Source organism: Humulus lupulus, chromosome 4, assembly GCF_963169125.1.
Source record: "Humulus lupulus chromosome 4, drHumLupu1.1, whole genome shotgun sequence".
Lineage (NCBI taxonomy): Eukaryota > Viridiplantae > Streptophyta > Magnoliopsida > Rosales > Cannabaceae > Humulus > Humulus lupulus.
Window position 1 is genome coordinate 205,645,847 of NC_084796.1, and position 16,051 is coordinate 205,661,897.

Sequence of the window (16,051 nt, forward strand, 5' to 3'; positions counted from 1 at the left end):
CTACTAGGAAGTCCCCTTTGGGACGATATGCAAAGGAAGCTTTGTGAGAACAATAACTGAGTTCACTACTCGAGCTCAGAGGTTCGGTAATATAGAAGAGACGAGGTCAACACTTAAACTGGCTCCTCCCACCTCAATAACTACAACTACCAACATCAACTCAGATACGAACTCGACCACGCCATTCTGGCACAACCTTCAAGAGATAATTCTTCTAAGAGAAAGAAGAATGAGGGAAATAACCTTTGGGAGACGGGGGTAAAAAGAAGAAATGAGATTAGCATTTCTCCATATACACTGTACGCATCTACCGAGCTCGCAGACATTCAAAAAAATATATTTATCAAGAATGAAAATCAGGTCCCAATCAAACGACCCGAAGGAATGCGACACCAGCATAGCAAGAAGGATTCGAATAGGTTTTGCAGATTCCACAGATACAAATGAAATACAACCAAGGAATGCATAAAACTCAAGGAAGAGATCGAAGGACTAATCTTGAGAGGATACCTTGGATAGTATGTAAGAAATAGAAATCAAGCCCAAGCTCTGCCAAATCGAAGGGCAGCTTCGGCTCTACCTGCTCAATAAACCGCGACACCACCTGTGAGGTAAGATAATCGACCTCCTTCAATCGATAGAGAAGATGTGATAACCATCGCGGAGGGACCTCACATCGCAGGGGCTAGCAGAAACGCTCAGAAGAGGTACGCCCAGGAGTTGAAAACAAGAGATGGATATCCCTACCCACCTGAACCGCGAGCTCTAAAACTTCAGAGGTCAAAATCCAACCGATCTCTTTTACCAAATAAGATGCTTCCCCCGTCTAATTTCCTCACAATGACCCCCTGGTCATAACATTCGAGCTCGCAAAGTAAAGGGTTAGTCGAGTCCTCATCGATAGCGGGAGCTCAGTCAACATCCTTTATAAGGCGACACTAGAAACAATGGGGTTGTCTGTTCGAGACCTCAAAGCTTGTGCAACGACCCTGTATGAATTCTCAAGAGAGGGAATCACCAGTACTATAACGTCCTGTGTTTCGGGTACCTTTAAACGACTCGGATCGGGGTTGTTTTCCCCGAGTTAAGAATAATATTTTAAATAATATTATATTTGTTTTGAATTTATTTCCATGAGTTATTGCTAGCCAAACTATGAATTTTGTGTTTAAAAGTCAAGAAACGACTTTCGGTCTTGGACCAACACAAAAACCTTGATCGGGTAAAAATCTCATAAAATAAAATGAAAAACTATGGCAAATATATTTTGGGCATAAAATACATTCATAAAAATTAAAGTTTGGTCAAAAATAATAAACCTACGGGAAAATGGAAATTTTAGGGCATTTTGTGCTAAATGCTTAATTTTACCGAATTGGGGAATTTTATTCTATGAATGGACCTTAGGTTAAAATATATTGTGTGATTAATTAAATTAAATGTGAGAGACATTTAATTTAATTATTATGTGTTAAGTTTTGTTTTTAATAAGAGTGAAAAAGGTTATAGGAAGTCAAATTTGATTTTTCTTCTTAGGAAATATTTATTAACCTTTATATATAAAAAAAATATATGATCACATATATATAATAAGTGGTGGCCGGCCATGTGAAGGAGTTAATGGGGTTGACCAATTTTTTTTAGTTTAATCCCAATTTAAATATAAGGGTTAAGGCATCAACTGGATGGTAAAAACACTCAAGTGTTTAGATATTTTTTTTAGTTGTATGCTCTTCTAACCTTCCCCAACCGACCCCACTCTCTCTCACTTTCACTCTCATCTTTTTTGAAAACTCTGTCTCAAGTTTTCTCTCCATCTTCAACCTCAAGAACACTAAGAAGGCTTGGAAGCTAAGCTTTGGTCTAGAAAGGGTTTCCCTAAGGTAAAGTTTCAAAAAAACTAGACTCTTGTAAAGTTTTAACCATAGATTTTTCAATAGATAATTATATATGTTATTGGGGGGAGTTGGTTAAGGTATTGAAAGAGTTTTGAAGGACTCAAAGCTATTAGGAACATCAAAACCTAGAGCAAGAACAACAAGAGGTAAAAAGTTTACTTTTTATAGTTTTTATTGTATGGTTTTTATTTTTAAGCATTATTTTGTATATTTAATGCTTCAAGTTTCTTATTGGTGATGTAATAAGGCTATATTAGTTGCTCTATAATTTTTATGATAGTTGTGTGTTGATTTTTGAAAATCGGGACCAAAATCCCTAAGGGTTTTGGTGAGAACCCTAAAACAAAATACAAGTTTTGAGCTGTGACTTCCAAGGGGTAAAGCATCCAGTGTATATTTTTTTTGTAAAATTTAATTTTACTGTGATGTTGTTGAGATTTATTACATAAAATTTAGTTTTTGAAACACTCAAAAATGTTTAAAAATGAGTGAGTTATGCTATTTCAAAGTTTGGGTAAAAAACTGTCTTTTTCGTATTCTAAATTTCGGGACCAAGTTTGGACAGCAATTGTATAGGGAAAATGAACCCATTTTTTTCTAAAATTTTATGGGAATAATCTTGGCATAGCCTAGTATTGTATTGTAAAATTTGGTAACAAAATACGGAACGCTTTGAAAGTTATTAAGTGCCAAAGTTTGGAAAAATTAAGGACTTAAAAATAAGGCATTTTTACCTCATTGTTGGAAAATAATTTCACCAATAAAAAATACTCCTTTTCACCTATGATTTTATAAAAACCTATATGGCATACAAAAAATGGAATTGGGAAATTTTGGTAACAATTGGGTAAGTAAATTTCATGTTATGACCTAACAAAGTATGTAGTTAAAAATGTGAAAAATAAGGTTTTCACACTTAGTGTAAAAATGAGAGTTTGGAACTTAAGGTGAAAAGTAAAATTTTATTTATTGCAAGATAAAAACTTGGTAAGTCTTGAAAACATATTTTGACCTAAAATAACAATTTGAGTTTAGTGAGAATTATTTTTATTAAAGAATATTTATTCTTTCAAAAAATAAAAGAATTAATTTATTAATAAGTTAATAAATTAAAAGAGGGTTTAAACACTATATTTTGAGAAAATAATTAAGTGAATTATTTTTCTAGTAAGTAAACTTGATTAATTAACTTCGGAAAAATTTACTAGTCAAGATGAGAAATTTTTAACGGTTTTCCTATTTAAGATAAATGAGACAATTTTCTTAAAACGGTTTTTAGAGATTAAAATCTTAAGAAAAATAAAAGGAAAATTAAGAGGTTATTTTCTTGAAAAATAATTTAGGAATTTAATTAGTATTTTTGGGATATAATACTAGCTAAAATCTTTTATATATTTTACAAAGTGTTGAAAGTACAGGATAATAGCAAAACCTTTAAAGAATAAGATTTTTAGCGGATTGTGGGAAAATACTATTGTGATACTCGAGCCTAAGTATCAAGACCATAGGATAAGTCTCCCCGAGACTTAAGGTTTAGTCTCAAATATTTTTGTATGAATTTTCTTAATGGGTTTAAGACCAAATAAGGATCTTTAATCCTTACTAATGATTTTCTCATTGACCAAACTGCCCAAAATAATAATAATGAATCATGAAGTGCCATAATTAATCCGAGTATACTGTACGGATAATTATAGTATTGGCTAAGCATAACTAGACTATATATTTGAGGGTGAAATCCTGTTGAGAGCTAAGGACTCCAAGTAAGTCAACTTCTATTGTGTGGCTACAACATGAAATGACTATTGTATTGTATGTTAGTATAGAGACACATGCACATATATACACTGTCGTAGAAGGTTTGCTTAGAGATGTTAGTCTAGTTGGTGCTGATTCAGAAAATATGACCTGTAGATATCCGTCATATTCTAGACGGCTGATCCCTGTCACACTGCTTAATTTTGTTTTGTTCGGTTCATTACTCCGATGAGTGGCCAAGAGGTGAGGATTGTCGGTTTAAACCTAGGGGCGCCAATATGAATGGGACCTAGGGCCCTCATGCTTACTTAATTAGTGAACGGTTAGAACCCGAGCAAGTGCTCTGATAAGTTTTTCCCGGATAGTAGCTGTGAATATTGGCCATTCAGTGAGAGTGCCTAGAGATACTAGGGGTTGCCAAGTTTGAGTGAGGCTGAACACCCTAGGGGCAACTGCTCTCTGGCACCACTGATTAACATAGAAGTCTCTGTAAAACTGTGTTACTTCGATTACACTCTTGGATAAGTAGTACCCTTGTCAGGGATTTACTCTTGGATAAGTAGCGATGCCCTAGGTAACACGATAGTTACCCTTGATGGGAATATTTATTGGCTAGATCTTAGTGTTGAGACTCGGTTCTCCCTTACAGATTAGCATTTATGCTGGAGGGCGTGTTATGCCCGAATTGTTGGATGTTGTCGAACGTTGGTCTCGAATTATATTATGATATATTATATCTGCTTGCTCTAGGAGTTTCTGAGTGCGGGGATTTATTTGTTGATAAGAAATAGTTGTGATATAATATATTTGCTTGTTCTGGGATTTTCTGAGTGTAGGAATTTATCTATTTATATTAAATAATTTGTCATTGGTTATCAGGCATGACCATAAGTTTGCCAGGACGCTTTTGCGTTCTTGAAATTGATTGTGTAGGGTCCTGATGGATCCGGAACCCTAATTCCCTGCATGCTTTTGTTTTAAAGTTGAACTTACTAAGCATTTTTGCTTACCTAGTTCTTTCATGTTGTAGGTAAGAACAATGGCAAGGCAGAGCAGTGAGCGCTGGAGTCTACCTTGCGAATGTACATGTGGACCTGTAGGGTCCCTGAATATTTACTTAACTAGCTAGGTAGTAGTAGTAGTAGTAGTAGTAGTATTAGTAGTAGTAGTAGTAGTAGTAGTTAGTATTAGTTTGTAGTGTTAGATTACGTGGATTTTGGTTCAAGTTGAGACTTAGTTGGAAACTCATAGCAATAGTTATGAATTTTATAAGTTTAACCTATAGTTTAAGAATATTAAATATAACATAAGGTTTGATTAATATTGCTGGTCCTAGATGTATTATTTATTATAACCTAAGGTTTAGATAGAGGCAATAAGAATATGACACTTGTCATAAGCATGATTATTAGTGAATTAGAGTTTGTTATTTTATGGTTAGTTAAGAAATTTGTGGATTAGGTTGTTATTTAGATAATTAAATAGATTTTCCCGTAATTTTAGGGTACTGTAACTTCCGACCTATTTTTTACCTAGTTATATTATGAATTTCGAAAAATAGTATTTCTATAAAGTTGTAGATAATTGAATTATCTTTCTAATGGTATAAAGAAGATCTAAATCACAGTTATACAACTCTATTTATATTGATTTTACTACAGGTGAGTTTAGAGTTGCGAGATTTAGGAAGTTAGAAGTTAGGATTTATTTTTTAATTTTTAAAACAAGTTTTGACTCCTTAGACCTACCTCTGAATGATTTGACCGAGTCCTAAGCCTTTGACTGACGAATATTCAAATATTTTCAATTAAATTCCTTATTTTTATTCAAAGCCAAAAAGAAGATTTTTATTCCTAGAACTCTATAAATAGGACTTAGAACCCATCTATTCTCCTCACTCTTCATCTGTGATCACACTCCAAGGTGCTAGTACTACCATAGAGTGATAAAAACTTGGGTTGGGAAAAAGCTTTGCCATTCTTAAGCTTTATAAAATACTTGGTAAGTGAGGTTTAGTGTATTTCGGCATTGGAGTTAGACCAATCCATAAAGTCAACTAAGGTACTCCTATTCTTTAAGTCCAATTCTTTAAAACTCTTTAGTTTTCTTTAGTTCCTTTTATTCAGATCCTAACTTTCGTTATTGGTTCTTGATTAGGTTCTTGAAACTTAAGTTCTTTCTTGGTAAGTGTCTTCTTGATGGTTTAGTTTCCACATTCATTATTTATTCTTTAGAAATACTCACCATTTGTATTGTTGGTTTTAGGAGTGTTCCAAATCCCGTCCTTGTTCTCATATCCCGATGTTGATGAGGAAAATAGGATAGATTTTATGTGCTTATATGTTATGTTATGTTATGTTATGTTATATGTTTATGCTATGATATGTATATGTATGATATGTTTTAGTTCTTGGGTATATGTTTTTTTTAGATAACATGCATATAATTTGTTTAGAAAACAAGTCCCAATAGTATATTCCTTGTGCATATGATTTGTTTACATAACAAGCCCCATAAATTTATATGGCTTGTTTAGATAACTAGCCCTGTAGAATTATGGGCATATGATTGCCTAGCTAGCAAGCCCCAAGATGTATGATGGCCATTGTCATAGATGTTTTTCTAGCCATATGTTTTATAGTGTATGCTTATGATATGTGATATATGTTTTAGATAGTCTTATGTTCTTTTATAGTATTTGATGTAGTCTTATGCTTATGTTTACGATGTATGTTTTGTTTTTAGTAGATTTTCCTTGCTGGGCATTAGGCTCATTCCTTTATTTTAGTGTAATGCAGGAAAATGATTATGGAGGCGGAAGGATTCTTGGTAACATGGCATGTGTGTTGAGGATGAATGAAATGGATGAGCTGCGTGTCAATCGAGGATGACATTTATTTTAGTCTTTTGAAATATGTCTCTTTTCTAATTTCGCATTCAGATTTTTTTGAACTTGTTTTTAAAGCTATGTTTTATGTTTTGTAAACAATGGGATCCCATACCATATCACATTTTATTTTACATTTTTAATAAAGACATGCTATTTCTTATATTTTGGGTTTTCAATAAAGGCATGTTATTTCTTATGTTTGTATCGAAGTAGTAGCTATGTCTAGTAGTTTTAATGGTCCAAGGTCTTAGGAATAGTTGGGTCATTATAAGACCGACCTTTTGGGAAGCCATTTTATTTTTGGAAATGTTGTGTTATTTTCATAAACCAGGGTCACTCTACTCTTTATAAAATATGTTTGTATGGCCATACGACTTTTATAAAGTTTTTTTTATATACGGGTTTTTGAGACATTTGGTTAGATGAAAACATTTATATTTCTGCATTATTGAGTCTTTAAAATTTGGGTCAATACAGTTGGTATTAGAGCTTGAGTTGAACCGAATCTGTTGACAGACCACATGTACATTTCGCAAAGATAGACCAGCACTCGCTGTCAATATTGTCTTTTCTTATATGTTTCCTTTGCTTTCTTTTATTTACCTCAAGTATATAAATTGTAGGTTATGGTCAATATACTTGAGATAGGTGACCTGGTGATAGGAAACCTACCCATGATCCCTATGCTTAGGATCGATTACTATAGAACCTTTAACGATGAGAATCTGTGACGCTTCGAGTACGATCAACAACATCGGCATGTCATTCAGCAATGGACTCATTACATGGCAGAATTCCTTGATAGAGCCAACATACCCGAGAGACGGAGAGTGCGATATGCTAGCATTTATTTGAGAGGCTCAACGCAGATATGGTTTCATCACAGACATTGGCGGCTGGATCGCGACAAGTGGGATGACTTCCGTATGCAGATCTAGCTAGAGTTTGGGCTATGGATTGACTTATCTTCGTCATTGATAGCATACCTCGAGGCAAGGCAGTAGAGCCAGAGGAGGATCCCAAGAATTTGAATGAGGATACCGACATAAAGCTGGATATCCTGATGGATACCTAGATTAGGTTATGCTGTGAGTGTCTTGTTGATACTTTTTGTAAATACCTTGCAAACATACTCGGTTGTAGGACTTTGGTGTAGTTGTAGCAGGCAAATGTAGAAACCCGACGTGTAGTTAGGGTTCTCTTTTTGGATTGTCGTCCTGCTAACTAAAATCCTATGGCATGATTTTTTCATGACCATTTTGTATTGCTAGGTTATATCCCTAAATATTATGACTACCTGTTTTGAGTCGAATCATTATGGTTCTTCTTTATTGTTTATGAGCAAAACTGGTATGCTCATTTATTGCTAGGCTAGTATTCTTCCCTACTATACATTGTGGTATAAAGACTTGCGATGGTGCCTAACACTCGAGCCAGGGGAGGTCAAGCTATTAATCAATCAGACCCAGCTAAGAGAGCAGCCGTTGACTAAGATGCAGGTTCTGGCCAAGCCAGAGGAAGGGGTCGACGCCGAGGACAAAGAGTACAACTGGAACCAAATCTGGCAACTCAGATAGCAATTAATTCGCTTCCTGAGGGAAAATTAAAATGTATTTGTGTGGTCGTACTCAGACATGATTGGGATTAGTCCCAATGTTATAATCTATGAACTAAACATCGACAAAAGCTTCCCTCCTAGAAAGCAAAAGCAAAGACTCCTCAATGACGAGTGGAAAAAGGCCTTGAAAGAGATGGTCGGCATATTGAAGGAAAATCTTTTATTCAAGATGCTTTCTACCCGAAATGGGTAGCTAACCCACTACTAGTCCAGAAACTGAATGACAAGTGAAGAACTTGCATCGATTATTCGGACCTCAACAAAGCTTGCGTGAAAGATTATTTTTCGTTGCCTCGAATCCACTAGCAAGTTGATGCAACCTCGGGTCATGATATTATGTCATTCATGGATTCATATTCTAGATATAACCAAAAAGAAATGCATGCACTCGACTAGGAGCATACGAGCTTCATGATGGAAAAAAGGCTATACTGTTACAACGTAATGCCTTTCGGGCTCAAAAATGTTGGAGTGGCTTCCCTATGGCAGGTAAATAAAATGTTTGTCGAATAGAATGGAAACAACATGGAAGAGTATGTGGACGACATGATTGTCAAGTACAAACACAATAATAACCATGTTGACGACCTCACAGAATGCTTTGCTATACTTCTAAAGTATAACATGAGACTCAACACACAAAAGTGCTCCTTCGGGGTATCTTCGAGAAAGTTCTTAGGAATTATAGTGAATGCACGAGGCATCAAGGCAAACCCAGATAAGATAAAAGCACTCCTCAAAAACATAAAGACGTCCAAAGTTTAACGAGATGAATGATGTCTACCATTCTTTAATCTTTTGAGAGGAAGCAAGAAGTTCAAGTTCAAGTGGTCAGACGAGTGCGAGATCGCCCTCCAGGCTCTTAAAAAGCCCCTCGTTGAGCCACCAATGTTATCCAAAAAATTCGCAAGGGAAATATTGTACTTATACCTCGCTACAATTGAGCATGCAATAAATGCAACACTTGTTCGGGAGGAAAAGAAAGTACAAAGACTGGTCTACTACGTCAGCAAAAGAATATTAGGAGTTGAATCGAGATATTCACTGATGGAAAAACAAGCACTATGCCTAGTTCATGCATCTCAATAGCTTCGACCTTAATTTCAAGTGCACCCCATTCTTACGCTGACTGAACAACCACTAAGACATATATTATTGAAACTTGAAGCATCCAGAAGACTATTAAAGTGGGCGGTTGAACTTGGGTCATTTGAGATCACATACCACCCGAGAACGAAAATAAAAGGCCAGGCCATAGTTGACTTTATAGTCGAATGTATAGGAATGACCAACGAAGAAGTCACAACCCCAACTCACGAGATGTGGAAACTTTATGTCGATGGATCCTCTAATGAGACCGGATCAGGGGCAGCCATAATATTAATAACTCCATCAGGAATTAGGTTTCACTCAACCATAAGATTTGGCTTCGAGGCTACAAATAGCAAGGCTGAATATGAGGCACTATTAGCAAGGCTCTGAGTAGCTTTCGAGAAAGTTAAGGCCATACACTGCTATAGTGATTCTTAGTTAGTAGTCAACCAGGTGTTAGGAGAGTACCAGGCTCGAGGGATTAAGATGGTAGCATACCTCGAAAATGTCAAAGAGGCATTCAAACAATTCGAATTCTGCAAGAACAAAAGTCGAATGCAAATGCCATTGCTCAACTTGCCACAACCAGGGAGGCTGATGCACTCAATGTGGTACAAGTGGAGTTCTTGCCATAACCAAGCATAATTGAGCCTGATGAGGTCGAAGTTGAAATGATACACTTGTAGCCTACTTGGATGACACCTATAATCGACTACCGTGAAATTGGGAACCTGCTTGTAGACCAGAATGAGGCACGAAAAATGATGTACAAAATACCAAGGTACACTATCTTGGAAGGGAGATTGTACAGAAGAGGATATTCCATGTCATTGTGATATGTAACCCCACCTAAAGCTAAAGAAAATCCTACAAGAAATTCACGAAATATTTTGTGGAGATCACGCTGGGGGGCACAACCTCTTGAAAAATGTAATAAGGCATTGATATTTTTGGCCAACAGTAAAGGCAGACTAATTTGAATACATATTGTGATGCGACAAGTGTCAATAGTTTTCCTCGATACCTCGAGCTCCACCAACAGATCTCACCATGATGAGTTCCCCTTGGCCATTCATTGTATGGGAATTGACCTCATTGGATCCTTACCATCGGGAAAAGGTGGAGTAAAATATGTTGTAGTTGTCGTAGACTAATTCACTAAATGGATCGAGGCTGAACCTGTGGCCACAATCACCTCGAAGAAGGTTCTGGATTTTATGGTGAAGATCATCATTTATATATATGGGGTGCCAAGGAAGATAGTCTCGGGCAATGTAACCCAGTTTGACAGCGAGCTGTTCACACAATTTTGTGAGAAAAATGGGAATATTAAAAGTTTCTCCTCGGTGGCCCATCCCCAAGCAAATTGAGAGGTTGAAGCCGTGAACAAGAATCTCAAGAGTTCTATGGAGAAAAGCCTCAAAGAAGCTAAAGGCAGATGGCCAGAAGAATTACGACAATTCCTATGGGCCTACAAGACAACAGCTCAAACCTCAATCGGACACACACCCTTCTCCCCTAGCCTATGACTGGGAGGTGATGTTACCAATTGAGGTTGCAATTCCTACTATAAGGCGTGAAGCATATAACAAAGACTCAAAGCAATCCCAGCTCAAGAAGTCCCCAAATCTAATTGAAGTAGAGAGAGATGAACCCAGCTTAAAAATTTTGCATACCAGCTAAGGCTACAAGATATTTTAACTAAAGGTTTCAAGATAGAAACTTTGGATTGGAAGACTTACTGCCAAGACACGTATTTTGGCCACACAAGACCCCTCTGCAAGAGTGCTAAGACCTAATTGGGAAGGACCTTACCAAATTGAATTCATCATTCGACCTGGAGTCTATAAACTAGCTCGATTATATGAAGAATTGGTCCCACGAGCTCTCGATTATATGAAGAATTGGTCCCATGAGCTTAGAACATTTAACATCTACAACCATATTATCAATAAATTATGGAATGATGTTTATTTAGCTGTAACCAATATTGTATTTTCCCAAAGACACTCTTTTTCCTTCTTGACATTTTCCCACAGGGTTTGCTCTTGAAGGTTTTAACGAAACCTTTTATTAATAAAATATTATTCATTATTCATTTTTCATTATTTTTTATTTGTTGCTTATCGCAAGCTCTCAATATTAGACTACCTAATATTTCTCAATCATAGTAATTTAAGGGGGCACAAGTGGTATACAATCATACATTAAGCTAAAAAAAATATAGCAAAAATAAAAATAAACATAAGTGCATGGACCAATAACCAAGCACAAGCATAACTCTGTTGCGAGTCTAGATTAACCAACGATATTCATAAATCGAGACAGAACTGGAATTTTTTGCAAAATAGTTTCAACCTTGCAACCTTTAGACCATATTCAAGGATGAGGTAAATTACTATCATTAAGCAAGAAATAACTAGACTAATGAGACTACACACCAATAAGTTTTTTGAAAAGCAAAAATACAGGGTATAAGTAGTATTCAACCTTGAATATAACGAGGTAAAAATGAGCGATCGAATGAACTATGTATGATTATATGGAAGTTCGAACTTAAGCTCGAACATGTACTTGTGTGAGTAAATAGGTACAAAAGCAAGCCCTTAGTAATAAGTTCGAAATGTTTCAATACGGAAATATGATGCATAGTATCAAGGCAAAAGCCTCAAAGTAGATAATGTGCAAAAACGTTTTCGAGCTATAAAATTAAAAGCATAAAAAATACTATTAAGTTAAAGCATTCATAACATAATAAAAATAGCTCAAACTCGAGCTATAAATTGTCATTGCCCCAAGGGCAAGAAAAAAATATGACTACAATTATCAAATAATACCATGGGTCACAACCCATCTTTGAATCTTCAAGGATTGGTGGCTCCGACATCCCCTGATCGAGCTTGTTCCTTGGCCTTCATAGCCTCCTGAGCTTCGAACTTGGCCTCCTCCTCCTCCACTCGAACCTGCCATCTCTCCAGATACTACTCCTCTTTGCCGACAAGAAAGCTGGTGTCATGGTCAAGATTCATGGCCCAAATATGATTCATGGTGAGGTCAATGGCCCTGTCTTTGTCCAGCTCCTTCCTGGCCTCCTCAAGCTCTTTCCTCGCCTCTTTCAAGGCATCCTCAACTTGGGTTTGAGCATCCTTGGCATCATAAACATGCATGAGACTAGTGGCTACTTTATGGCTCAAAATTTGGAATTGGCGAATGAAAGTTAAAAGGCTCTACATAAAGAAAAAATAGTTAGGGCAAGCAAAGAAGAATAAGAATAGTTTCAAACTCGATGAACAATAATACTTACTAAGGTAAGCAACTCTCCAGCCTTTTTAAAAAAGAGTGGTGGTGTTATCACAACCCCTCAAGAACTCTCAGAGGTGCCAGCCTCGTTGTCAACAACAAAATCAGGGTCCTGGGGAGATATGGTGCATTTTCGGGCAAACATTTGTGTGTGAGGAGAAGGGACTTTCTTTCCCTTGCTATGAGCTTTAGTATGAACAGGAACATGAGGAGCAGTCGATCTTGGAGCAATTGGAATAACAACTTGTGGCAGAAGAGCATCCGATAAAGGAACAGTGGCAAGACCTGAGGAGACTGTAGGAAGATCCGAGGTTGTGGGGGTAGTCCTAAACCTCTTAGGTATATTCGAAACCCTAGTGGTCTTCGAGGATACCCTACCCTACTTCGAACTCTTCGAGACAGTGGGTTGACTAAGCAGATACTCAATGTCCGAATCCATCTCGTCTGAAAAAAGAGAACAAACATTAGTATTCAAAAGTGTTTGTAAAATGTACGAATATACTTCTAAGTAATGAAACCTAATTGGAAGATCCCTTCTGGCTCGAACTTGGTGATCAGGAAATCCTTGTATCTTCATATGATTCTAAGGAAGTTTCTTCTTGATAAGTAAGGGACAACCTCAACAAATCCATATAGTCATTAGTCCCATGTTGGACGACTATCCCTTCCTAAACCTCGTTTACACTATACATGGTTTGGTATTTTCCTAATCAACTATCGTCCCTGTGTACCTTAAAATCTACCCTCGACCAGGTCATAAAATTGTTCTTGGGATCAATAAAAAGCATTATGATGTTGGGCTCTTATTTTAAAAGGGTCAGAGACCATATAGACATGTCTAACACAATTTTACCTCCATCAGATAGGCTAGGAGAGGCCTCCTCTTTTCCTCCGGCCCCTGAGCCCGAAGGTTTAACTAAGCGGGGAATGAAGGCTCGTTAGCTTGAATGCTTCTATTTAAAGGGGAGCTTGACAGTTGGGACAATGTAAAAATTCCTTAATCTATTACTTTTTAAAAACGTCGCTCAACTCCTATTTATTAGAAAAAAATACCATTTTAGTGAAAAGGTTCAGTGGGGCCTTGAATAAAACATTCAATTTGGCCCCAATGGTTTTAAAATAAAAATGTAGTGTCTTTATGCACTCTTTGAAAATAAAAAAAATAAAAACAATATGTCCCATTGACGTAAATAAAACATAAACCAAAACATATAAGATCATAATCTTTCTTGGCGCTCATCTTGATTGTTAGTCGCTCATAGGAACCCTGTGTTATACATGCCTAGACATCAGAACTTCCCACATCATTGTGCGTGCCAAGAAGAAATCCTATTGCCTACCTGAAAGGGGAAAGTTAGGGGTAAACTAAAAGCCCAATACGGAAATACAAAAAAAAATGCAACAATATAAAAAAAGAATACAATAAAAACTACATATGTATCGTAAAATCATGACAATTAATATCGTAATCATATCATATTCATATTAAACTCATGCTCATATTCATCATTATAATTATATTCATACATCTTGTGATCGTGGCACCCCTATTGTCCATGTCACATCCTGAGGTAACCAACAAAAGAATAAACCGGTGAGACCTCATCTATGAGGTAAACAGGAACTCAGGTCCTCGAATAACCTCGGAGCATTCGCCCTATGAGTTACGTCATATCCTTAGTAACTCCTTTGTTGTATCACATTCAACATGCTAACAACCTAGTGCTTTTCATGCAACATACATGCAGACATACAACAATTCATATCATAACATAATAATTTTTACTTTTCATCACACTTTAGCTTACCATAGCTGATACTTTACCTAACACCATAACTCTTGCAATCATATTAGTCCATACTTTTCATAACATAATGCATAGAAATTCTAGCTAACTTCCTTACATCAAGTCCAAGCAACAGTAAAGTGTGGGATACTTCACAACGGGCCTATAATCACATTCAAATGTTCATATTAATATCAAGTAAGATTACACATGCCAAACATGCATATCCCACGTGTGCATGGGTCATGCACACATGGCAGAAATTGCACCACAAGTCAATTCATACAACAACGTCACATAGAATCATAAAAGAATAATGTCAATTATATTAAGTAATTCTCAATGATTTCAAATCAGGAACCATGGATCTAATTAAATAATATATATTTGAGTGTAAAAGTTAACATGTAACATGCATACCTGAGACAGTTCTTAAAACTAACGTTGAAGTTGGAATTGTATATTCCTTTATTTTCTTGTCATTTGCACAAAAATTCAGCAACATAAAATAATAGTCAATTGATTATTACCACATTATTCCTTTAATCATACATTTACTATCCATAAATTTTATTACGAAAATTTGATTTATTTAAAAAAATTCTTTAGTCCTAATTGTATAAAATAATAATCTCATTTATTATTTTTTAAAATAAATAATAAAGTGACTAAAATTTTGTAGTTAATTGTAAAATAATTAATTTGGCATGAGTACTTTATTTCAGAAAGTCCTTTTTATCTTGGTAATAGATATTAAAACGTGACATATCAATTTTTTTTTTTAAAAAATAACATTTCTAGATTCACAAAATTATACATTTAAGTCATCTATATATAATAGTTATAAAAATCCAACTATATTCCCATTTATTAAATAAATCCTTTGGTCACCCTTTTAAAAATAATGTTACTTAATTATTAAGCATTTTATTTGTTTAAAACCACATAATTGAACTAAAACCATATTTTCTTTCAAAAAATACAAAAAAAAAAAAAAAAAAACTGCATGTGTTTAATTAGATAAAAACCCCAATAACATGTGAAATAAATTTCTTTTGTTTATATAAGTTCAAAATATAACTTTGAGGCATAACTTGTGCATTTTAAAATTATTGATATACCATCATAATCATCAAACACATAAAAATAAAAGCAAGCATCTATTTATCTAAATTACACCTTTAATCATGTTAAAACATCACCTAACATGTTTCTACAACTCATACATCCCAAGAAAAGAAATTCTAACATAACCTAGACAATTAAATCATTGGTATGTTTTCAAGATCAAACATAAACACAACATGTTACAAGGAACCCTAGGTCGAAACCTATAGCATATTGATATCCCTTATAGTTTCCAAAACACAAAGCGAATCCCAGCATATTCTTAAGATCACAAATGACCATAAGATATGAAGAGAATTAAAACGAAACATGCTAAAAGATAAGAAATCCTAACATGTTTTTATTTTAAAACAATGAATATACATAAAACAATATTAGTACTATACATATGAACCCTAGATTACCAAAAACATAAGCACAACACTTATAAGACCCTAGCATGCTTTGATCTAGAATACATCAAAATCGTATGCTCACTTCCTTAAGCATGTTTATCAATCAAAAGATTCAACAACAAGAGCCCCAAAACATGCATTAGGCCGACTATACACCATCAAAATCCTTATATCATGAGCATGTC